The 25,421-nt window shown below is 34.8% G+C and overlaps 1 protein-coding gene and 1 non-coding gene across 2 annotated transcripts in view; one reads left to right on the forward strand and one right to left on the reverse strand.

Moving 5' to 3' along the window:
- Positions 1–25,421, forward strand: part of THEMIS (thymocyte selection associated) — a 182,200-nt gene that overhangs the window by 115,587 nt on the left and 41,192 nt on the right. The window lies entirely within an intron of this gene.
- On the reverse strand, positions 1,149–1,253 carry LOC118544108 (U6 spliceosomal RNA). The gene has a single exon (XR_004921411.1). It is a non-coding gene; the product is annotated as a U6 spliceosomal RNA (small nuclear RNA).

Below are 25,421 nucleotides of genomic sequence, written 5' to 3' on the forward strand. Positions count from 1 at the left end.
CATCCTCTTCATTATTGCTTTTCACTCTTACTTCATGGTTTTTTTTTTTTTTTTTTTTTGTCTCAGTACTGTGTTCCAACCTGCATCAGATTGCTCTGGTCTTAAGTGCCCCAAACTATGAATTCAATTTATTCTCTTTGATTTTTCAGGGAGCCACTAACAATGCACTTATGGGTAAAAATGAATCTGCTGAAGATCTGGTAACTAGGAACAGAAAGTGAAGTTCTAAACCCTAATATGATTAATCCTTGACCCTTAACCCTCTCCAGGCTTTCATCTCATAGAATTAGTGCCTTTCCTTCTAGGATCACCTCATATTGGTTGTTTACTTTTAAATAACATCAGCATTATTATTATTAATGCATTAACAATGCTCATCTCGTAATTTAGTTATGTAATCTTAAACTTGGAGAGCTTGACTTGCCTTATAATCAGACCCACTTATAATTATTCTGAATCTGTGTTTATTTTCATATTTAACTCCTTAATCCATGAGGAATTTATTTTGTATATTATGTGTTGTATGAAAAAACTTTTTTTTTAAACAGATGGTTAAACCGTTTTCCCAGTTCGATATATTTACTAAATATTCTTTACCCGTCTGTTCTGAAGGCAGTTTCTCATTTTTTTTATTCTGTTTCTTTGATTTACCTGGCTTTTCTTAAATCAGTAACTCACAAATAGTATTTTCTAATATGTTATAATATTGGTATACATTTTTTTCTTCTTGTTATTAATTGTTTAGATTCTCAGCTCCTCATTCTTTCAAATGAACTTTTAAGCCACTTCATTAATTTCTATAAAAACATCTTGGGGGGATTTTTTTTTTAATTTTTTTTAGATTTTATTTATTTGAGAGAGAGAGACAGAGATACTGAGATAGAGAGCACAAGTTGGAAGGAGAGGGAGAAGCAGGCTCCCCACAGAGCAGGGAGCCCGATGCGGGACTCGATCCCAGGACCCTGGGATCGTGACCTGAACCGAAGGCAGATGCTTAACCGACTGAGCCGCCCAGGCGCCCTCTTGGGGGGATTTTGATTGGAATTTATGAATTTTTATTTTACCATCTTGGGAAATGGTTTGATATTCCATTTAGTCAAATCTTATAATTAAAGTCCTGTATATCTTTATAACAAAATTTAAAAAAAAAAAATATGGAATGCTTCACGAATTTGCATGTCATCCTTGCAGGGGGCCATGCTCTCCTCTCTGTATCGTTCCAATTTTAGTATATGTGCTGCTGAAGTGAGCACTGTCTTTATAACAATCTTTGATGTACTTCTGACATTTCTTCAAATTGCCATTTCTTCAGGGCGCCTGGGTGGCTCAGTTGGTTAAGCGACTGCCTTCGGCTCAGGTCATGATCCTGGAGTCCCAGGATCGAGTCCCGCATCGGGCTCCCTGCTGAACAGGGAGCCTGCTTCTCCCTCTGACCCTCCCCCCTCTCATGCTCTCTCTATCTCATTCTCTCTCTCAAATAAATAAAATCTTTAAAAAAAAAAATTGCCATTTCTTCATATTAGACCTCTTCCTTCAGAATTAGGAACACTCAGTTGTGTGGTACTCTCTCCAGTGTAAAACTTCTGTATTTTCCTTTGAGTAAAACCAGAGATTATGGCTTTTAACGTGGGGATCATCTGCTTTTAGTCAAGTCTGTCATTCAGCAGATATTTCTTGATTATTATATTTTAGGTACTGTTTTAGATGCTGCATATACATCAATAACAAAGGGGTAAATGACTTGATACTCTATGTAATGTTACATTCTAGTGGGAGTAAAGAATATAGAATGGCAGTTCATGATAAGTGCTATGTAAAAAAGAATAGAGCAAGATAAGTAGGATTAAGAGTGCAAGGCGAATAGAGTGATTTTAAATAGGGTGGTCATGGTACGCCTTACTGGGAACAAGACACTTGTCCAAAGACTTCAATGGATAAGATGAGCTATGCAGACAGAGGATGGGGTAAGTGCTCCTGGCAGAAGAAAGAGATGGTACAACCCTGAGGCCTAATGTACTCAAAAATCAGCTGGAAGGCCAGGATGGCTGGAATATAGTGAAGAAGGAGACAAAAGGGGATGAGTTCAGACTAAATGGGGGAGGTAAATTGCATAGGTCTTTGTAGGTCATTATAGTAATTTTGGTTTAACTTTTTATGAGACAAGAAATGATTGGAGGATTGGGTTGGGGAATGACAATTATATTTTCAAGGATTCATTCTGATTTATGTGCTGCTGTTAATAGGGGAGCAAGGATGGAAACAGGGAAACCAACTGGGGGACATTGCTATACATGATGCTGCCCTGGGCCAACAGGGTAGCAATGGGGGTAACAAAAAATGGTTAGTTGTAGATGTATATTAGAGTGCAAAGCAAAAGGTTTTTCTTTCTGGGTTGCATTTTTCTCCTTCTACTTTCAGTAAAGAATCTTCATTTTATAACTCTCTGCTGCTGACCTTTTAAATTTAGCTTATTCCTACCTAGATTCTCTTATTAATACAAGTTTCTTCTCTTGGACTTTATATAGGTACAATTCTCTTTTGAAAATATTGAAAATTTAGGGCACCTGGGTGGCTCAGATAGTTAAGCATCTGCCTTCGGCTCAAGTCATGATCCCAGGGTCCTGGGATCGAGTCCTACATCGGGCTCCCTGCTCAGCAGGGAGCCTGCTTCTCCCTCTGCCTCTCTCTCTCTGTCTCTTATGAATAAATAAATAAAATCTTTAAAAAAATATATTGAAAATTTAATTTTAGATAGCTGTGATGGAAAAAAAATACTGTCTGGAAATCAGGAGAATGTGATTCTTATCCTGGCTGTGTTACTAGTTCACCATGTAATATGGGATAATCTTAGCATTCTTGACTATAAAAGGTTAGAGTAAATGATCAGTATTATTTTTTTGAGCTTAAATATTCTACCAATCTATGATTCTGTATCTGTATTCTGGTCAGTAAAGAGTTAAAAGTAACTGAAAAATCTTGATTTGGGATCCTTGAAATATCAACAGATTGCTTTGCTGAAGAATTCTTAAGAGAAGAAATAGGAAGTCCAAAAATGAGCTTATAGTATTTCGGGGTGACGGTGGTCATCCTTGACATTGCTGGTAAGTTTCTCTTTTTGGCAGCTGAAGAGGGGCCTTTTTCAGTAATGCTTGATTTCATGGGGCCTGCTTTGTCTTTATAATCCTACATTTAGTGGGAACTTAGTTCCCATTTTCTCTCTCTTTTTTTTACCTTCCATGAGAGGATTTTCCCAGGACTGCCTCTTTTTAGAATTACCCTTCCCTATTTCAGTCCTGCATTTCTAAAACCTGATTTGTTGTGGTTGTATCACCATGTTATATACGTACAAGGCAATATTTCCATGCACCTTTTTACCTGTTTCATCCTATCGTTTCCCTGTATTTGACACTCTTCTTGAGATTCCTTTCCAGGGCTACCAGGTCCATCCCCATGTTGCATCCACTGGGACATAGTCTTCATGTGTACCTTGTTCTCTCTTCTCTCTTAGATCACACAGTACATCTGATTCTGTGCCCTGGTGCTGCTTATTCTGCCCTGAAGCTAGCTCAGTCTGTTTTGAAACACATATAACAATATTGTTTCCCCCATCTCAAGAGCGTTGCATTTGCGACTCTATTTTAGACACCGGGAGACTAGAATTAAGATACTAAGAGACTATGAAATGAAAGGCAGAAATAGCTTGTTCTTGCAAATGGAAAGAAATTCACCCCCATTTTGCTAAAAGCACTAGATCTTTCTAATCAAACATTTGACATCATGACCAGGCTGGAGAAAGAGTGTACCTATTCAGTTATAATTGGTGCTGCTCAGAGAAGTGAATTTCTCATTGTCTGTGCAGCTACAGGAAATATGGTTAATAAAAGCACATGTCAGTCTGACTGAAGCTGTTCTGTAAAGCCTTGCCAGGCCACTCTGCAAAACTGGTATTTCCTATTATGAAAACTAAATCTCAAATCATAGTTAAAAGGTAATCAGTCTTCAGGAGAGTGGTCTGTAGAGGTAAGCAGTAATTCAGATTTGATTGGCAACATAGGCTTTTCAGGGAATAGTTCAAAATGAGAAGCATTTGGAGGAAGCCAGAAACACAATCCAAAATGATGATTCTCAGAATTTTCTAACATTGGGTTATTGGTAGATATATGCACATTTTTTAAGTTGTGCTTTCCTAGGAACTATGATGATAGTAAACGGTGGCTTTGCGTACTTCATCTCCTTTAGCTCCTGTAACACAACTTTGTGATACAGGTATCATTGTCACCACTTCATAGCTGAAGAGACTTGCCCAAAGTTCCTAGATTGTAGTCAGTGTCAGGGTGGGCCTTTCTCCTGCCAGCAGAGCCCAGGCATTCCTTACGGTCTCATGATGCCTCCTGGAAGGGTGGTATATGATTGTCTCTAGCAACTTTTCTGTGCTATTGCTCCTTGCTTTATACCTGTGTTTATTGTTTCCATCATTGACAAAGCAGAGCAATAGCACTTTCATCATAAGGTGGTTGTAAAGACAAAATCCAAAGAAATAACACATCTCTTAAAAAAGAAAAAAAAAGGGGGCACCTGGGTGGCTCAGTTGTTAAGCGTCTGCCTTCGGCTCAGGTCATGATCCCGGGGTCCTGGGATCGAGCCCCGCATCTGGCTCCCTGATCAGCGGGAAGCCTGTTTCTCCCTCCCCCACTCCCCCAGCTTGTATTCCCTCTCTCGCTGTGTCTCTCTCTGTCAAATAAATAAATAAAAATCTTAAAAAAAAATAAAAAAAGAAAGAAAGAAAGAAAGAAAAAGCCCTATCCGAAGGGAATTAATGTGACCTCACCTAAAAGCTCAATTTTGTATGCAAATTTCATGATTTGAAATAAAATCACTTCCTCTAGTTGAAAGGCATTGTGATTAGATACATTAGTAGCCTAAGTTTAGAAGCATGCACATTTTTCTTTTCATACAAAAATGGTGTTGCTGACACACTGTTGGGAGAGACAGGTGTTGTATGCCATTTTCTAGTTGGATCTGCACCGAATCTGTAGTTCTTTGTGCTAACCAGGTAAACAAAGACTGTACTATGTATGCCAATATACCTGTATTGTATATAGGCATCACTACCAACTTTTTGTTTGAACTTTATAAAATTAGTGTTGCCCTACTTCTGCTTTGTCTTCCTCTGAGATAGAGCAGAACTAAGTCTCTAGATATTCTTAACCTCACTCAGGAGAATTTTCCAGTTTGGCAAGTAATCAAGCAATCTTCACTACATTGGAATTCCTTAGGATTTCATTTTTTTTCTTTTGCCACTTTGCTAATATTAATATTGATGTACACAGCTTATCTCCTTTGTTAGACCTGGGATAGTCTGTACTTCAGATCCCATGTCTTGTATGAGTTTGTGACTGTCCTCAAAAGATGCTTAAGAAGTCTCTGTCTGGGGCCGAACAAGAGAACACATTTTCATGACACTTAAAATATCTCCCAGGGGAAACCATTTGGATTACATACAGAATTTATTCAATGCAAAGCTAAATAACTCTAGGACTTATTTCTAGGCTACATGCCAATCATACTGAATTTATCAAATTATCCATCAATTAGTTGGAATATGTAGATAAAAACAAACAAAAAACAGCTGTTCCTCAAGATGGGCAGACCATGAAAGTTATTCTAGGCCATTGAAAGGACTCTGATTTTTTTCTATGACTGAGATAGGGAGCCATCAAAAGGGGAGAGCAGAGATGTGGCATGATATGATTTATGCTTTAAAAGAATCACTATGGGGGCATCTGGGTGGGTCAGTTGGTTAAGCGTCTGCCTTCAGCTTAGGTCATGATCTTAGAATCCTGGGATGGAGCCCCTTGTCAGGCTCCCTGCTCAGTGAGGAGTCTGCTTCTCCCTCTGCCGCTCCCCCTGTGCATGCTCTCTCTCTCTCTCTCTCTCAAATAAATAAAATCTTTTAAAAAAATCACAATGGCTGTGAGAGGGTCCTAAATGATTAACATTAGTAATGCTCAGGACACTGAAGTTTTGTTTCTAAAGTGTGATCTAGATATTAGGGCCATTTTGTTTTGATTTTGAAATTTATTTGAAAATATCTTTGCTATATCAAAGTAAATAAAGTCAGCTTTATTTTTCTAATGTTTTGCCATATTCTGGGCAAGTGGGCAGAAGGTAACGAGGATTAAGTAAAGTAACCTGGTCTGAACAGAATTTGTGAGATATAAAAATTTATTGCCTATTCAGTGATAACAAGGGAGAATCTCTGAAGCAGATTGTTTTTGTTGTGTGTTTTCAAGAAAAGATTTAGGGATAAAAATGTAAAAAACAACACCCTTATTTTCAAATAAGAACTACAATCTGAAAATGTTTTAGTACCAAGTTACTGCCTGTAAGTGATTACCCTAAAAGTTTAGGTAGTTTAGAGTAAGACAATTATTATGAATACCATTGATTTCCTTAATCAAAATGTCAATAATGGTGAAGAAAGCATTTTAGTTTTTTTCCCATTTACATTATCTGCCCTACTTTTCATTATTCAGTAATAGAAAGTTGTAAAATAAATCAGTAAAGGTCACTGGACTATTTAGCTTCAGTCCCTAGATCTGATTATTGGAAGGCAGTTCTCTGTGAATGCTTTCATGTTTCCTCATGGTCTAAACGTTCAGAGGAATGACCACTGGCAAATTTGGTTAAAGGATGACTGAATAGCAAGCATGTTTTGGAAGATAGTTATATTCCTTCAGAGAGATTCAGAGACTCCTCTCTCCTATAATATTTGCTTATATCCCAGAATAAAAGCCTCTCCCTCTCCAAAGGGCAGGATGGGACAGTGTGCCAGTCAAGCTCGGAGTGTCATACTTTTGTGAGTCTGTGGTACAGTCCTTCTGTTTGTGCAAAATCCTCATTTCCCCCCAAATAATTAGCCAATGATATCAATGCCATTTATTCAGAATGATTTTAGTAGTGAGGCCTTTTATAGCCTCACCAGTGCTACGATGCTCTGTGATAATAAACTGTGTTCTGATCTAGAAACTTTGTGTTTCCTGTCAGGATATCTATCTATCTATCATCTATCTATCTATCTATCTATCTATCTATCTATCTATCTATCTATATCTATCTATCTGTCTATCTGTCTGTCTATCTATCATCATCTATCCTTCATCTGCCCATCTGCCTGACACCGTGGCAGGCTGACTTCTTATCTTATGAGCATTTTCTCAGACCCTTAAATTTCAGACTGAACACTGATCTCTTCCCTTTATGAGGCTCATGCCATGTTGATGTTTGTACTGATGAGGAATGAGACTCATTTTGTGTTAGTTGTCAAGATATTCTGTATGTCATTTGTTCTCTATGATACATTCAAAAAAGAGATACCAGAAATACTGTGTGTATAAATACGCAGTTCTTCACACACACATATTTGCAGGACTGTTGAGATGGTTAGGGAAAAGCATTTCCTTGGCAGTGGTGATAGGTTTGAATTTCACTGAAACATACTATTAAGGATGATGTCATACAAAACACGTGGTGACTGCAGCAGAGTGTCATGGTGGCACACACCATGGACTGGTGTTTTCTGGGGCTTTTATCTGCACGAGTAGATATGCAAGGTTTTTGCTTTCTGGCTAAAGGAAGAAGGTGTGGTACGGGGGGTGGTGTATATATGCAAGGGTGCTGGAGAGAGAGTAAATAATACAAGAAGGTTGGGGGGATTTAGAATATGGAGACTTAACCTGATATATAGTGATTGCCACAACTAGTATCACAGCTTTAGGAAGAGGCAATGTTAAATAATTATTGCTGATCAATTTCAATAAATGTCTAGTGATAGGGCCATTCCCAGACTGGGTGGAGTCGGTATAGAAGGAGCTTTTCCAGGGACCTCCCAGATTGGTTTAACAGTGACAGTGATCTGAGAATGAGGCTTTTTAAAAATTTGTTTTGTCATGGTAGGAACATTTAACAAGAGATCTACTCTCTTAACAAATTAAGTGTATAATACAGTATTATTGAATATAGGTACAATGTTGGATGGCAGATCCCTAGAACTTATTCATCTTCCTTAACTGAAACTTCATATCCATTGATTAATAATTTCATTTTACCCTCCTCCCAGCCTCTGGCAACCATGATTCCACTCTTTGATTCTATGAATTTGAGTATTTTAGGTACTGCATATAAGTAGAATCATATAGTATTTGTCTTTTTATGACTGGCTTATTTCATTTAGTATCATGTACTCAAGATTCAACTATGTTTTTGCGTATTGAAGAATTTTCTTCTCTTTTAAAAGGCTGAACAGTATTCCACGGTATCCATATACCACATTTTCTTTGTCCATTCATCTAATAATGGATATTCAGCTTGTTTTCATGTCTTGGCTGTTGTGAATAGTGCTGCATATGGATATGAGAATGCATTTATCTCTTTGAGATCTTGATTTCAATTCTTTTGGACAAGTATCTAGACTTGGGTTTGCTGGATCATATAGTAGTTATGTTTTTAATTGTTTGAGGAATTTCTGTCCTGTTCTCTAAGGTGCTCCAAACCCAGTGTGCCCCTTTGGTGATTGTAAGTCTGCTGGGTTTTGAGGCTACTACTGAGCTGGGGGGTAGGAATGGGATGAAAGCAAGTCAAGCTACCACAAAGCTCATTATTCCCATCAAGATTAAGTCATTTTTTGAATAAAAGATTCTTGGGTTGTTGAAAATACTGAGTTAATTTTAGAGTTCTGAAAAAGTTGATTCTATGATTTTTGCCAGTGTTCATTGCTTTTATGGATGAGTGGAGTTTTGGAGGTCCTTAGTCCATCATTCCTAACTGTTGATCTTGGGCAAATTATTTAACCTCCTTTTTTCTCAATTTTTACATTTGTAAAACAGGGATAATAACATGCCTCAGAAAGTTGTTGTGAGGATTAAGCAAGTTTATTTTAGGAAAATCACTGAGAGTAGTACCTGGTACATAATGAACACCCAATAAACACCTGCCGCTAAGGTCAAGTAGATTGATTTAAAATACATTAGTTCAGATGTTAACAAACCTACCTTTTATTATTATTATTTTTTTAAATTTTGGTTTAATATTCACAGCATAAATCACATTTTATTTTATTTTTTAGTTGGTTTATCTGGGTAGGTAGATTTATAGATTATATTCCACAAAGCTTCAGACCACAGCAGCTGTTTTCCATTCTATTATATTGGATATTCCTGGAAGCTTTTTGAAGCAATGACCAATGGCCAAGCTGTTGAAGACATTATGATTATGCTAACTGTTCAGATAAGCATGTTGAAAACCATAGTAAAACAGCGTAATTTTGCCTTTTGTTACCTCAGAAAAATAAGCCTGTTTATGCATGTACTTTTAAAAAAAAAAAAAAGATTTTCTTTATTTGAGAGAGAGAGAGCATAAGCAAGGGGAGGGAGAGGGAGAAGCAGAGGGAGAGGGAGAAGCAGGCTCCCCACTGAGCAGGGAACCCAACGCAGGGCTCCATCCCAGGACCCTGAGATCATGACCTGAGCCAAAGGCAGACACTTAACCAACTGAGCCACCCAGGTGCCCCTGAACTTTTTTTAACGTGGTTTATAAAACAGCACTTTTTGAGAGGATTGCCTCGGGACTAAATATAAAATTTATGATATTTTATGAAATACCTAGAATTATCAGTTATTGATGTTTTTATAAAATGTTACAAATTTTGATGACAAAGATGCTTCCTTGCAACATCCCCTACTAAGGGAGAGTGGATATTAGAAGGGCTCTTTCAGTGCCTTAAATGTCAGCAAACTCCAGCCTGTCAGAGAAAGCACATGGGAATTCCATGAGTAAGTTTAATGTACAATCAAAATGGCCAGTTCAGAATATTTAACAACTGCAATTAATTATGAAAAGTAATTAGTTATTTGCCCATTGTTCTATAAATATATTAAGCATAATAGGGGCATCTGAGTGGCTCAGTCAGTTAAGCATCCGATTCTTGATCTCAGCTCAGGTCTTGGTCTTAGGGTCGTGAGTTTAAGCCCCACATTGGGCTCCACGCTGGGCATGGAGCCTACTTAAAAAATAATAATAATAAATAAATAAAATATATATGTGTTAAAATATATCTGTTAAATAAATATATATGTATATACACACACATATATATAAAGCATAATACTCCTAATTATCCCCTTCATTAAAGATGAAGGGGATATTTATTATTTATTTATTAGTATTTATTAGTATTCTATATATAGAACTCTATATAGTATAATATTTATTAATATTCTAAAGGCTCTGATTTTTGAAAAATGCCTATATTGGTTCAGCAATTTTTCTTCATCTCTAATACTCAAATGAGATATTTTAATTACTACATTTTTTAAATCTTTTCATATAGTAAAGATAACACCAAATCAGATCTAAAAGGGAGAAGTATACTAGATACAAAACTTTCTAAGATGTATCATTCTGAAAAAATAATTTAGATCATATATCTATACATTTAACCCAATCCCCCCCAAAATTCAGCTGACTTCATAAAAACAGAAATTCACAAGCTAATACTAAAATTTATATGCAAATACAAAAGACCTAAAATAGCCAAGACAATTTTTTTAAAAAAGAAAGAAGTTGTAGAACAAATGTTACTTCATTTCAATTTTAATAAATCCACAGTAATCAAAACATTGTAGCACTAGAATAAGGATAAATCTAAGATCAATGTAGCATGAAAGAGCAGAGAAATAAATACACACATAAATAGTCAACTGATTTTCAACAAAGGTGCCAATGTAATTCAATGGAAATAGATAATCTTTTTATCAAGGGTATTGAAACAACTGGTATTTATGGAACAACTTGATATCAACTGGGAAAAAAGAATGTACCTCATAAACCCAAATCAAAAAGCTAAAGTTATATAATTTTTAGAAGCAAAGATAAAATATTTACAATTTGGGAAGGCAAAGATTTTTTAAAAATAGGACACAACAAAAATGAACCATTTTTTAAAAAGTTAAGTTGAATGCCATCAGATTTGAAAACTCCTTCTCTTGGGGCAGCTGAGTGGTTCAGTTGGTTAAGCGTCTGCCTTCGGCTCAGGTCATGATCCCAGCGTCCTGGGATTGAGCCCCACATCGGGCTCCCTGCTCAGTGGGGAGCTTGCTTCTCCCTCACCCTCTGCTTGCCGCTCTGCCAACTTGTGCTCTCCCTCTCTCTCTTTGTCAAATAAATAAATAAAATCTTTAAAAAACAAAACCAAAACTTCTTCTCTTTTCAAGATACTCTATTAAAGATGAAAAGATATGTCCCAGTCTGAAAGAAAATATTATATACATGTATCTAAAAAAACATTTTTATTTGTTATATGTTAAAAAAAAATCTTACAACTCAATAATGAGAGGACAACACAACTGGAAAAAAGAAAAGAAAAAAATTTGACCAATTTACAAAGGAAGCATTCAAAATGGTTGATAAATGTTTGGAAAAAAAAAAACTGCTCTACATTCAAAATCATCTTTGTCAGTAATTAATCACAATGAGTTACCAAATAGCTAAAGTTAAAAAGACTAACAGGATCAACTTTTGGTGTGCTTGTGGAGGAATTGGAACTCTCATACACTGCTTATGGGAATTAAATGATAAAACTTTAAAAAAAAACTACATGACAGATTTTTTTAAAAAGATTGATCTATTAGCCTGGTGATGGGTATTAAAGAGGGCACATACTGAATGGAGCACTGGGTGTTATACGCAAACAATGAATCATGGAACACTACATCAAAAACTAATGATGTAATGATGTAATGTATAGTGATTAACATAGCACAATAAAAAAAAAGATTGATTTATTTTAGAGAGAAGAGAGAGAAAGTGCAGGGGGAAGGGGCACAGAGGAAGGGAGAGGAGAGAGAGAGAATCTCAGGCAGACACCCCACTGAGCACAGAGCGTCATGTGGGGTTCGATACCACAATCCTGAGATCATGACCTGAGCCAAAGCCAAGAGTTGGATGCTCAACCAACTGAGCCACCCAACTGCCCCTATATGACAAATTTTTAAAAGAAGTGCTGTATAAATCTTTTGTAAGACTTTGCCATTCTACTTGAAGGAACTTACCAAGGAGGAATGATAAAAGTATATATCCACACAAAGACATGTATAGGAATATTTACATATTCTTTATTTATTGTAACTCCAAACAAGAAGCAACCTATATTCTTTCACAGATGAATAGATAAACATACTGTTGCATAGCCATATAATGGAATATTACTCAGCAATGAAAAGGAATACAAAGGCATGAATCAATCTCAAAAGCATGAAGCTGAACCAGAGAAGTCAGAGAGTAGACAGTAAATGATTCTATTTATATAAAATCTAGAAAGGCAAAACTGATCTATAGTAAGAGAGAGCAGATCATTTGTTGCCATGGGTGGGAGACATTCACTGCAAAGGGGCATGAAATAATTTGGGGTGGTGGAAATAGAAAATATATTTTTTAATTTAGGAAAAAATATCAAAGCCAGAGTGGTACCAGTAAAGTATTGTGGCCTGTAGTTCAAGATGAGACCAAAAGTGTGGCTAGAAGTTTCTTGAGGCTTCAGAAAATTATAAAGAGTATCTCATTTTTTCTCTCAGTAGAAATTACATCTAAGGCTCTTAAAACATATTCACCCTCTCTGCTATGAGCCTGTGCATCCTCACTACTGACCCAAAGTGAAGACGCCACTCAGAAAATATGTGACTGTCACTTTTGTCTAGTGAATTTCATTACAATTTAAACAAATCCACAATTTTTAAAAGAATTGTAACAGTTGGGACAGAAAGGAACAGAGCATTTAAAACAAAAAGGTTCTTGAGCCCCAAACTTCTTCCTGGCAGGAAACAGGCTGAGAACACTACTCAGCTGCAAACATGAGCTATTTCTTTTCTTTTCTTTTCTTTTCTTTTTAAGATTTTATTTATTTATTTGAGAGAGAGAGAGAGGGAGAAAGAGCGAGCACAGAGGGAGAGTTAGAAGGAGAAGCAGGCTCCCCACTGAGCAGAGAGCCTGATGTGGGACTCAATCCCAGGACCCTGAGATCATGACCTAAGCCAAAGGCAGACACTTAACCCACTGAACCACCCAGGCACCCATGAGCGATTTTTTAAGAAAGGAAGATGATTGAGAGGGTAGTGTCAAGACTTCAGAGCATGGGGCCTGCAGCCAAGAAGAACCACCCAGAGAACATATTTGGGTCTTAAGCAACATACCCCCTGCCTTCCAAGCAAAGTGAAATGGCAACTGTGCTTTGCTAGATTTCAGTAATTTTTCAGACTGGTGACTTCATTTTGCTCCCATTTTTCCTCCTCTTTTTGAGTGGAAACATCTATTGCAGTTCTCCTGATCCTGTCTCTCCATTGTATGTTGGGTATGTGGGGGCCACATAGCTTGTTTCTTTACTTGTCTTCTGATCAAGAGGTGGTCCCCCACAAGTAATCTCAACTGCACCAGAACCTGATTTACATCATGTGATCCTAGACTTAAAGTGTAATCCTGAGGCTGAAATGGGATGAAACTTTGAGGGTTTAGGGAGTCTGGTAAGTATATGTTGGAAATGGAAGAGATGTGTATCATCTTTGGCCAGAGGACTAACTGTGATAGTTATTCTCCAAAGATGGCCCCTGTCATAATTTTATTAGATTAACATTTGTTACATTAAACACTAGGGTGTCAGATGGTGAGCTGAGGTTTAACAAAAGACCACAAGAGAATTGAAATAGAGAAGTCTTGGAGAAAATACATGGCAAGCCTGGAGAGACCACACGGGGCGGTCAAGGCAAGGTGCAGCAAAGAGAACTGGGAGGACTGGGGGCACATGCCTTAATTAGGGTCCCAGGGTAGAGTCTTTGGGATTCCCAGGCTAAGATTAAATTGGTCAGTTTAAACCAAAGAAGAGTAAGGTTTTGGTAAGCTTCACAGGAGTTTTATCTGAGTTTATGAGGGAAAGGCCCTGGGAGACAGAGGAGACTGTTTATCATGCAGACCATTGGGGAAGTCATACCAGGAACTTAATGCTATCTTGTTGGAGAGACCACTGGGATGTCCAGTCATCACAGCATCCCGGCAGAGCCTAGCTTTCCCTACCAAAGTCCTCTGCACGTAGTGAGCCATCTTGGACATTGCAGACCCACATAATATCACAGGGAACTGGGCCTACTTGAGTCACGGAATGGTGGCAATAATAAAATGCTGTTTTAAACCACTAAATTTTGAGATGATTTGTTATGCAGCAGTAGATAGCGAAGACATGTATACAAACCACTAACTGGGTATAAACATGTAAGATTTATGGAATAAAATCAATAAATTGGCTATTATAATATTTTTACTTTGAACTTGAGCTAATCTTAAACCTTTTATTCTGGCATATAATTACATAACCACAAACATTAGAGGCTTCTACAGTTGTTGCTATGTTGATTATTATTCTTTAGGTTGTTTGGCTTCAAAAAAAAGGTTGCCTTTTATAAAGTTAAGTGACAGTTTAAGCCATTTATAGATCTTGGCAAGGAAGAAGATACCAGATGTCATGTGTGTGATGGAACTATCCATAATCTTCTTGTTGTCATTAAAAAATCTTTTAAAATCCTTTAGTGGGAGTTTAAATTTGTAGCTCCTTATCAGTCAGGAGAAAGCAGGTAATTTTTTTATAATACATAAAGAATTTTTAAGGTATCTGAGTATTTTTAACTGTTTTCTTTTTAATGGTGGAAAATGGGATAAAGAGGCTCAAACACATTCTAAAAATGTAAATTCTTCTTTTAGAAATTTCTAGTGTACAACTTGGCATGCTAGTCATGCTGAAATATATCCAGAGTATGTGTGATGATCAGAAACAGTGTTCCTTGACGGAAACATTCTAAGTCTTGAGGCTTCCACATTAGCTTAATTATGTGAGACCATTATAACAAGCTATATTTTTTGCCTTGTTCCTCAAGGAAGTGCATTTTAGGCCAAAGTTCTATATTCTTATCAGCAGAATCTTAGAATTACCTCTAGCTTCTTAATTATTTTTCTATCCTCAAAATCATGCTACAGGTAACTTCTAGGCTTTAGGTGTATCATTTGAATCAGCATATCTTTATACGAAGACAGACTTTTAATTGTGGAACTTAGCCAATGTTACCAACTTGATTTAGTATAACTTCATTTGTTAAGTAGATCATGACTGGCAGAGCCAAGAGAAGTCTAATAAACACATTTTCCTTCTTATAGGATAAGAATTCCTTGAAGACTGAGTTTTCCTCCCCTTTTAGTGAACCACCTAGGTAGAAAGATTGGACCTCTAAATCATTCACCAAAACTGCTTACACTTTTAGACTTCTCTGGGAGTAGAAACATCAAAATCACATTAGAATTCAAAGATATTGTTGTTTCCAGAAAAAAAAGCCATAGGAATTAGAATCCATTGGCAAGAATACTTGTTAAAAGAAGAGTATAATCTCTGGAATAGAAGATATTTGAGTAATCCTGGCTGTACAGAAATGAGCCATCACATCCAAGCTTTTTTTTTTTTCTCCAGAAAGTGACCCCAAGAACTTAATCTTCAACCAATTAAATTTTTAATAAAATACTTTATTAGCTCAAATATAAGGACTCTTCCTTAAAAATCCTCCATGAACAGATGAACAGCACTCTTTGGAAAATGGGCAAATTATAAGAATAGAAAATTTACAGAAATAAAAATGACCAATAAATACATAAAGCAATTGTTAATCCCAGTAAAAATAAAAATTATTCAAATTTTAAAATAAACTATTTTAATTCATCAAGGGCAAAATAAAAAAAGAAAGATAAAAAGTTAATCAGATTGTATGAAGAAATAGCTTCTCTTCTACTCCTTATGAATACTTTTTTGACCTAGCAATTCCACTTATCATTATCCGTCCTAGAAAATCCCCCATGGTACATTCATGCCGCTCCCCCTGCTTGTGCTCTCTCTCTCTCTCTCTCTGTCAAATAAATAAATAAAATCTTTTTTTTAAAAAAAAGAATAATAATTGTTGCATTGTTTCAAATAGTGAACATATGGAAGCAGTATAGATGTCTATTAAAAGAAGAATGATTATATAATCTAAAAATATCCATACTATGCATTTTGAAATAATGAGACAGATGTAGATGTAGTGAAAAGTAAGTGTCCAAGATGTATTATTAAGTGAAGAAAGAAAATTGTAGAACGAAATACACAGTATTTTCCCTTTATTAAAAAAAAATCACAAAATGAAACTGCTCATTTTCATATAATCTTTTTTGTATTCTGATACATATATATAACATGATACACACATATCATTCTGAATATAGTGACCCTGGGGAGGGGGGAGGGAGAAATAGTGAAGTAAAGGCTATGCATATATTCATTTTGTAATTATGCAGAAATCAAAAGAATGGGAAAAAATCCAAAGTGCAACTTAAAAGAATCCCATCTTTCGTTTTAAACTATGCTTAGGTGAACCATAATTAAACTATGCTTAGGTGAACCATAAATAATTAAACACTTTTGCCGTTCCAAATTTCAATGTGAGGTTAGTAATTGCTATGGAATATAAAGGTAGTTTGTAAGGTCCTTTATTTAATGGAGCAGAAATAAAATCTTCTTAAGCCAAGGAAATAAGCCCGATTGGCAGTAGAGAGCAAAGCCTGAGTGTATGGGCTTAGTGACATTGAACATGTTGCTTCACTTCTATGCCACTCTTTCTTCACTTATAAAATGAGGAGATGATATATACCTTATAAGTTCCTGGGGGAGATCAGAGAAGATACTGTAGGAAAACATTTCATACACTGCCAAGCACATAACTCCTCAGATAATGGCATGTGTTTTCATTTATTCATAATAAATACAACTAACTTAAAAATTGAAATCACTGATTAGAACAAAGTGAAGAAAGCTAAGGAGCACTAACTCTAATGATTTACCCAATTTATTGGGATCCTTAAAAATGTTAGTTTTATTTAAGTCTGTTTATTTCCTTATTCTTTAAGAAGTCAAAAATTCTTCCAAGTATAATTAATGTTTCCATCTCCCTGCAGAGCCATGAGTTGACTAAGATTCAAGAGCCGCTTAGGAAAAAAAGTCAAGTGAATTGGAAATGAATATTGTCTTCTGATGATGTATTTGAAACACTGTAATATTTGCATTTTAGATTCAGCTCAACTTTGTGTTGTGTAAGGTGAAAAGATTCTTCAGGGTTAGCTATGTGGTAAGCAAGCAAGATAGATTATGTGCCGTAGGAAGCTAAGACCAGGACTGCCAAAATGATTAGAACCTGCTAGTAGAAAGCAAAGCCAGTACAATGAATACAAAGTGATATTTGTACATTGAGCATTGAGCTATATCCAGGTAACTTTGTAGAAATGATGAGCAACTTGGGAAATTTTGTTTAGAAACATTCTAATATTTTTGAAACTGTTTAATTTCTGATCTGAATAATTATCTGAATACATAAATAATTCAGCTGATAATTGTGTTGTGATTTTAATATCCTGAATTTTAAAAATATAATTAATACTGTTTGGAGATCTCTTTTACACTTTGCCTTTGTTCTTTTACAAAAGAACCTTTGTCTTTTTCTTTTTGGAGGAAAAGGCATACATATTTTAAAAGGAAGTGGTAATTAGCATCCCTATTCTCTTGTTTTCATTGGAAAGTATGGTTTCTTTTTAGGTAAGCCAACTCTCCCTTCAGACTACAAAACTGATGATGAGGCAAAAATATTCACACTTTGAAGTCAGAAGGAACAGCTTGCTGGGTTGACAGAGGCAAGTGGAGGGAAATGTGCCTGGAGTTGTTAACGAATCCAGAAACACAGCATGGCATTTAAGTTAGTTAGAAGGGATGGAAAATGAATCCCTGGAATACAAATAATGTTAGTTAACGTTTATTTTGCTCTGCAAGTGTACTTCTCTAATTAAATGAAAGAAACATTATATTCTACCAATTTATAATCTGTATGAATGGAAAAATCTTTAAATACCTAGACTCCGAACTAAATAGAGTGAATTGTGTGTTTGTGTGCATTTGTGTGCTGTAGTTCAGAGAAAGAGATGGTAAGAGAAAAGGGGAGATGTATTTGTGAACATTTGGAGGTTCTCTCATAAGCCATTAATAAAGAACTCATCAATTGTTATATTGGAGCTGTTGAACATATTTTACATTTTTACTTACCTGAGGAAGGGAATTCTCTTATTTCTGGAAGTAGAATAGAAAAGGGGCTGAACAGGTGTCTAATAACCAACTATTTTTACCAGTAGTATCATTAAACATTTTTTAAAATAAAGATTTCCAAACATTGATTCATGGTTCATGTTGCATTCAATAAATCTGTTGGTTATTGCATCAGACAAACAAAAAAGCTACATGGAATGTTGAAATTCACTTAACGGAATTCCTGGTGGGCATCACAAAGACATAAGCAGTCATTAGAAAGGCTAAATCCAATGGGCTCATTGGATGATGATTACAAGTTTTTTGGAATTCTCATATTAACAATAATAACAATTCTTATCTCTCAAATAGCTTTCTTTATACATGATTTTGGCCTTATGTTTGTAGAACCATTAAGAGTCTGAAGAGATCCACTTACTTTTTTTTTCATTCTGCATTATTGAATGTTGAGGAAGAAATTACGTGTTATCATAGTACTCTTGACTTTGAGAATTCTTGAAAGTCTCAGGGGGTACCCCTTGAGAGTGCAAGGGTCTCCTATAACAGGATTAGATTTATGAGACACTTGTAGTTTACATGAAGCTTTAAAATTCACAGTTAATGAGGTTTCCCTGGTGGTGCCCCATACAAATGGAGATGTCAGAACAAAACATAGCATAAACTCCTACTGCATTTGGGGGGGTCTGATTTTGTGATAATGAAGAAGAGAGAGCAAAACAAACAATAACCTTTATACTAATCTCTTCAGGAAAAGCAGAATTGGAACAACTTCTGGAGATTTTAAATAAGAAGTGAGAAAATACAGATACTCAAAGATGTAATGAGAGATTGCAAAGAGTAAGACAAATACACAATCTGTTTCTGAGTGTAATTACCGATGATTGCCACTGTCTTCAGTTAAGGCCAGCGTGCAACACCCCTCCTTGGGGCCTGCCTAGATCTTAACCAAGTGCATTACTTTAGGAAATAGGGTCTTAAAAAGTCAAGGTGCAGATAAGGGAAGGTGTCAATGGGCTAGTCCCATTTAGTCCCTCTCTGAGGCTATGATCTCTCTCTATATATTTAATAATCAGTTTACTTTATATTTTAATCTTGTTGATCACAGGATTCTTCTGCATACATACATTTCATACCCACCTTTACTTTTTAATGTTTTAGCATTTCTTTACTATTAATTCTTTCTCAAAACTAAAGGAAAGCTACTGAAATATAAGAGCCCCAAGTTTGCAGGCTTTAGCTAAATACAAAAGACAAACTAATTTTTGGCCAATGACTGTGGAAAAATATACAGCAAATGCCTTTGGTCCTGATTTAGTCTTTACCTCATAGGAGTTTTATGAGTATTAAATGGGATAAAGTATGTATTATATCAGGTACTTAGTAAGCACTCAGTAAATGTTATCAGTAATTAAGGCCTCCTTCAGCCAATCTTAGGATACAGATTATGTTGCACCCTTTCCTGTGTCTTTCTAGACTAGTGATAGATACTTCTGTGCTCTCATTTATCTCTTTCTTAATTGAATCTAAATTGAACCAGCATTCAGGAATGTATAAGATTGGTCTATCGTGTCTCCTCTCAGAATTATCTATCCAATAGTGCTGTAATGTAAACCACAAACATTAGTCACATATGCAATTTTAAGTTTCCTAGTAACCATATCAAAAAAAGAACAAAAAACAGGTTAAATTAATTTGATTTATATACTTTAGTCTGTTACTTAGAAAATATTAACAATTTCATTGATTTATATGTAATCAATATAAAATTACTAATGAGATCATTTACATTTTTTTAAGTTAAAAACTTCTTTAATTAAAAAAAAATGTAGTGTGCATCTTACACATCTCAGTTCATACTGGCAATAAAGCATTCAGTAGCCACATGGATCTAATAGTTACATACTGGATAATGCAGATCTGTATAAAGAGAGAATGAACTAAGCTAAAGGAAGTCATCTCTAATTCTGTAACCCTCACCCTAGCCCTTTAGTATGCATTTAATTCCCCTATATAAAGTCATACTTTAATATATAAATTATTTATTTTATTATGAATAAATATAGTATAAGTATAATTTACTATTTATAATTATTTATAGTTTAATGCAGATTTATTATTTATATATTAAACTCTTTTTTTAGTTGAGGAAATTACTAAATTCTGAAAATATAACCAATTTCTGTATGTAACACATAGATGTTTTAAAAGGGAATATCTAATATGACTTCAGTCCTTTAGTATATTTCTTTCAAGACTTCTTGGCATCTCTAGCATTGAATTCTTTTGTTAGGTAGGTATTTTATAAGTCCTTAAAACATGCATAGAACTGTACCAACTATGTAAAGTATCCACTTTAAAGTATACAATTTCGATTAAAAATTCTTGTAAACTTTTATTATAATTCTGATGTTACTTAACCAATAAAGAACCAGTTTCTTTTTACATGAAATGATCTAATACTTCTTTCTTACATAAATGATCTTGTCCATTCATTCTTCTATATACTCTAAACTTCTTGTTTCAAGTAACATAATTATTTATATATTTGCCTTCTTATAAAAGATATTTTATTTTATTGAGCTTTAACCTTACGCATTAAGTGACTTTTTATGTTACTGTTCTAGGAAACTTGACATTCCTGTCTTTATTTTTTTCAGTAAATATCTACTGAATAGGTTTATTTATTTATTGTAGTGGTATATATTTATAATATATATTTATTCTGAGGTAACTTTCTCATTATCACATAGTGTCTTCATAAATTGTTTTAACAATATAAGCTGTATTTCTCTAGGCAATTGATTTATTTTTGTCTTATAATTAATATAAATGTAAGAATTTATGTATCCCTCTTTTGGTATACTAGAAAGTTCAGAATCCATTTTACAATCCAACTATGATCTGATATTAATATACTCCCTCTTTTTTGACTATATCTTATTTTTCTTCTATTCTCAATTCTTCTTTTTTTTGTATTCCATTGGTTTTATATATAATTGTTATATATATGTATATATATATGATTCAAATATCTTTAGTAATGAAGCTGTGTAAGTATGTATGTATACATATACATATTTGTGGTGTATCTATATCTATATGTATGTATATATGTATCTATAGAAAATAAATTATATTATTGTCAAAATATTTCCTGCCCTTCTCTATTAGATTGTTCTCTACCAGGTTATTTCTGAAGGAAGATAATATTCTCAGCACCACTCATATCAGACTTGTCCATGTGTCTTGACTTGGCTGATAAAATGTGACATGGGTGACATATGCCACTTCTAAACAAAAGCTTTGAGAGTCTGTACTTGGTTCCACCATTGTTCTCTTCTCTCTGCCAAGAATTTGGTAATTCCTTGATAGTAGCCACTCCTTTAGCTTGGTCCCAGAGCCTAGTTACAGCTGAATCCTGAGAAGCAGGAGTAAGAAACAAACCTATATTGCTGTAACCTACTAAGACTTGGTGGTTCTTGATATCACAACTAACTAATTTAAACTAATACAGTTGTTACTAATATATATACATACATGCATATATATGTGCATGTGTGTATATATATGTAAATCTATGTGATGAGTAAATTGAGTCTCTTTAAATATAAAGTACCTAAACATATTAGTGCCTTTAGAGATTGTCACATTTTTAATACATTTTTGTCTATTCAAGAATAAATTTATATATATTATCAAAGGCTTAGATATATCAGTAACTCTGACAATAATTGTAGAAACCAGTAACTTATTATACCATAGATCATGGCTCATATGGCCACTAGCCATGTGGGGCTATTTAAATTTAAATTAGCTAAAATTGAAAATATAGTCCCTTAGTTCAGTCCCCTTTCAAGTACTCAATAGCCACATGTAGCCAGTAGCTAATGTAGTAAATAACACAGATAACTAACATTTCTCTCATCCCAGAAAGTTCTGTTAGAAAGCTCTGTTATTGAATAGAAGAATTTTTTTTTTACTTGCTGTACAGATTATTTTTATTTCCTCCTTCTCCTTTCTAATATAAGGTGGTGACCATTTTTTAGTATGAAACTATTTTATTATTATTATTGCCACAAAAATCACAAGTTAGCAGAAACATTCTAATAAGGAAATGTCTGAATTAAAAAGTCACTCTATATTGTCCACTTAACAGGAAAAAAACCCAAGATTAGTTGTGGCAGCATTTCCTGTTAGGACAGAAATAATTGGGCTGCAGAGCAAGCACATTTTGGAGTTCAAAGTGACATTACTGCTCTCTTATAAAAGCTAAACAATGAACCACTTTGATGAAACTCACTTTTGAAATTAACTCGACTAGGATATTAAAATACTAGAAAATACACTATCATTCTAAGCTTTATTTCTTCAGCTAAATAAAGTAGCTGTCATATTAGGAAATAATTAATAATTAGTGAAAAATACTAGAGGATGCAGTTGAATGACAGAGGAGTCAGGGGAAAAAGCCAAAAGCTTCATTTAAAAATTCCCGAATGCTTTTTGAAATGTTTTGTATGTTGATCATTCTTACCTCTTTGTTTTTATTATCATCTTGTCAAAAGTAGCCAGTAGGGGTAATGGGCACACAATCATCTTGAATAAAATTGAATTTGGTCACGGAAGTACTCTGTTAGAGAATGTCATACAAGAGTTTTCAACTTTTGTGCTTCTGCAAAAGTGAAATTGATTAGTAATAACCTTAGGTATAGTAAAATTTGTTCATAATTTTATAGTTGCATTTGTAACATTGATCTACAAGTTAATGAGATGTTGATGTGCTCCCTTTTTAAACTGACAGCGCTCTGTACAATTGTTCTTGTGAAATCATACAAATGTGTACCTGCTTGCATATTGATAGTTCTACATATAGATGTGTTGAAAGTTAAATTGAACAGGGTTGAAATAAAATGCCTAATTTTTTAAAAAGACAATGATGATGGAGCTTTCCTTTTTTTAAAAAGAAAAGGGAATTATTTAAGGACATACCTTTGTTACCTACCATGAATCCTTTTTTGTACTTGGATGAGTTAGTGTTGGATATTGATTGCTGAAGCATCACATGTAAGATGAGAATATTGCTTATTTTCTGCTATTACTTTGTGGAGAATGTTTGCACAACCCACAATTTAAAGTTATACTACATTGATACCAAAGGTAAAAAAACAAAACAAAAAAAACTTTAAGAAGTGGTATCTTGTTATGCTCCATGATTCCTTCCAGCATTCTGTAGGATGATGGGGAAAAAATGTATATTTTGAATCAAAACATGAAATGTTAAACATTGTATTGGAAACCTCATAATTCTTGTTCATCGACATCTCCATTGGTTTCTCAGTATAAACCCAAAACTTGCTTAGACTGAGAAGCCAAACTAACCAGTTCCTTATAACATTTAACTTTGAAAAGTATTTAGGCCTTCTTTATTTAGGGAGTCATTGCCTATCATGTGCTATAACCTCAAATTGCATTGTCTGAGTCTAATTCGTAATGCTAATGCTAATGCCAGATACAATTTTGGAGCATTATGTGTTCCTGGAAGAAATGTTCTGTAGAGCTGGCAGTTTTAGAGGCAAGATGCCTTCCATACCAGCAACCAGGATTTTTTAAGGAGGTCTTTTGAAAAGAATAGATGTGATGGAGTATTAAGATAATCCTTAGCCTGATTTCTTGGGAAGATTCTCCAATTAGTCGCAATAATTTCTGGAAGTATGACTCTACATACATATTTTATTAAGAAAATATGAATATTCCCTAAACTGTCAACAGATAACTCACAAAGAATTCACTAATTTGAACAGTTGTTACCATTCACCATTCTTTCCTCATCTGTTCTTATTGTCTCTAGTGCTGTTCTTCCCAAATCCCTAAAGCTGCATCCCAAATCCCAAAGCCCCTAATACACTGTTGTCTTCCTTCTTCTTAATACAACTCCCCTCTTTTTTTAAACCTTTGTCCCGAGTTCCAGGGTTAGTTCATGATTAAGTTAAGGCAATTTCCCTAACAAACCATTATTGGTCTGGAGGTGGGCACATGATGCAAGGTTACCCAGCGAGAGGACATTATATTCCTTAGTCGAGGGAGAGATTTCCCTATCCAGTGGATGTGAACTAAGAAGCATTTTGTTCAGTTGCTGCTGGTAGCTGTCTTGTGTCCATGGAGGAATTGGCTGATGGAAAAATTGACGTGCTAAAAATGACAGAGTGGAGAGACAGTAATAATCTGGATCTATAACAGCATCACTGGACCACAGCATCCTGAGTTTCAGCTTCATACACATTTCACCATAAGAATTATGTGTTAAATATCAGTTTAAAAAATACAACTACATTAAAGCAACGGTTGTGAAGAAGTCCTAAAGCCTAAGCATATGCTTGAGAATGCTTTTAAGGAAAAATTCTCCAGATCACTTTACTCAAGTGTGGGAATACAATCCCTTCACAAGTTGGGGACTGCTTGTATAAAGCATTTAATTTGTAAAGCATTTAAGTAATTTAAACATTTGTAAAGCAGTTAAATAATGTGAGATGAATATTAAGCAGCTTCTTTATAATATTTTAACTTTTGCATAAATTTTAACCATTAACTTAAAATTATATGAATAATTTTCCAGTCAGTCTTGGAATGAACAAATTTTTCCTGCCTTAAATCAGATAAAAAGATCTAGTTTGGCCATATCTTGTGCCACTGTTGGGAAATCCAAATCCAAACATGTTGGAAGAACAGCTCTTATATTAATGATGCATTGACATCCTGGTTTAGAATTTGTGATCAGGCATTAATGAAATTGTGCCTATAATTAATTAGTTGTTTTGTGTTGTCCTTTTCACATTAACCATACAGAATACTATATGAGGTATATATAAACATAGATAAACAGAATTAGTGCTTGAAATGTGTATATGAAGGGATACTTTCCATGTAGGCCAAGGCTATGACAAAAAATTATTCCTGCCTCACAAGAATGATATCTAAACTAAAATATGTCCTTGTTTTTCTCCCACTTGAGAAAAAAATTTTTTTTCAACTGCAGGTGATCAGAACATGCTATTAGTTGGAAAAAGACATCTGTAATTTTTCCTCTTCCTTGTGAGGACAGCTTTCTTATCACAACCCGGGTCCAATAAAGTTTGTGGGCTGAGACCTAGACAGAAGTATGGTAATATCCTTTAATAACAATGATTATAATGAGAACACTGACTCTTTGTTTATGTAGAAC

The sequence above is a fragment of the Halichoerus grypus genome, chromosome 9 (assembly GCF_964656455.1).
Source record: "Halichoerus grypus chromosome 9, mHalGry1.hap1.1, whole genome shotgun sequence".
Taxonomy (NCBI): domain Eukaryota; kingdom Metazoa; phylum Chordata; class Mammalia; order Carnivora; family Phocidae; genus Halichoerus; species Halichoerus grypus.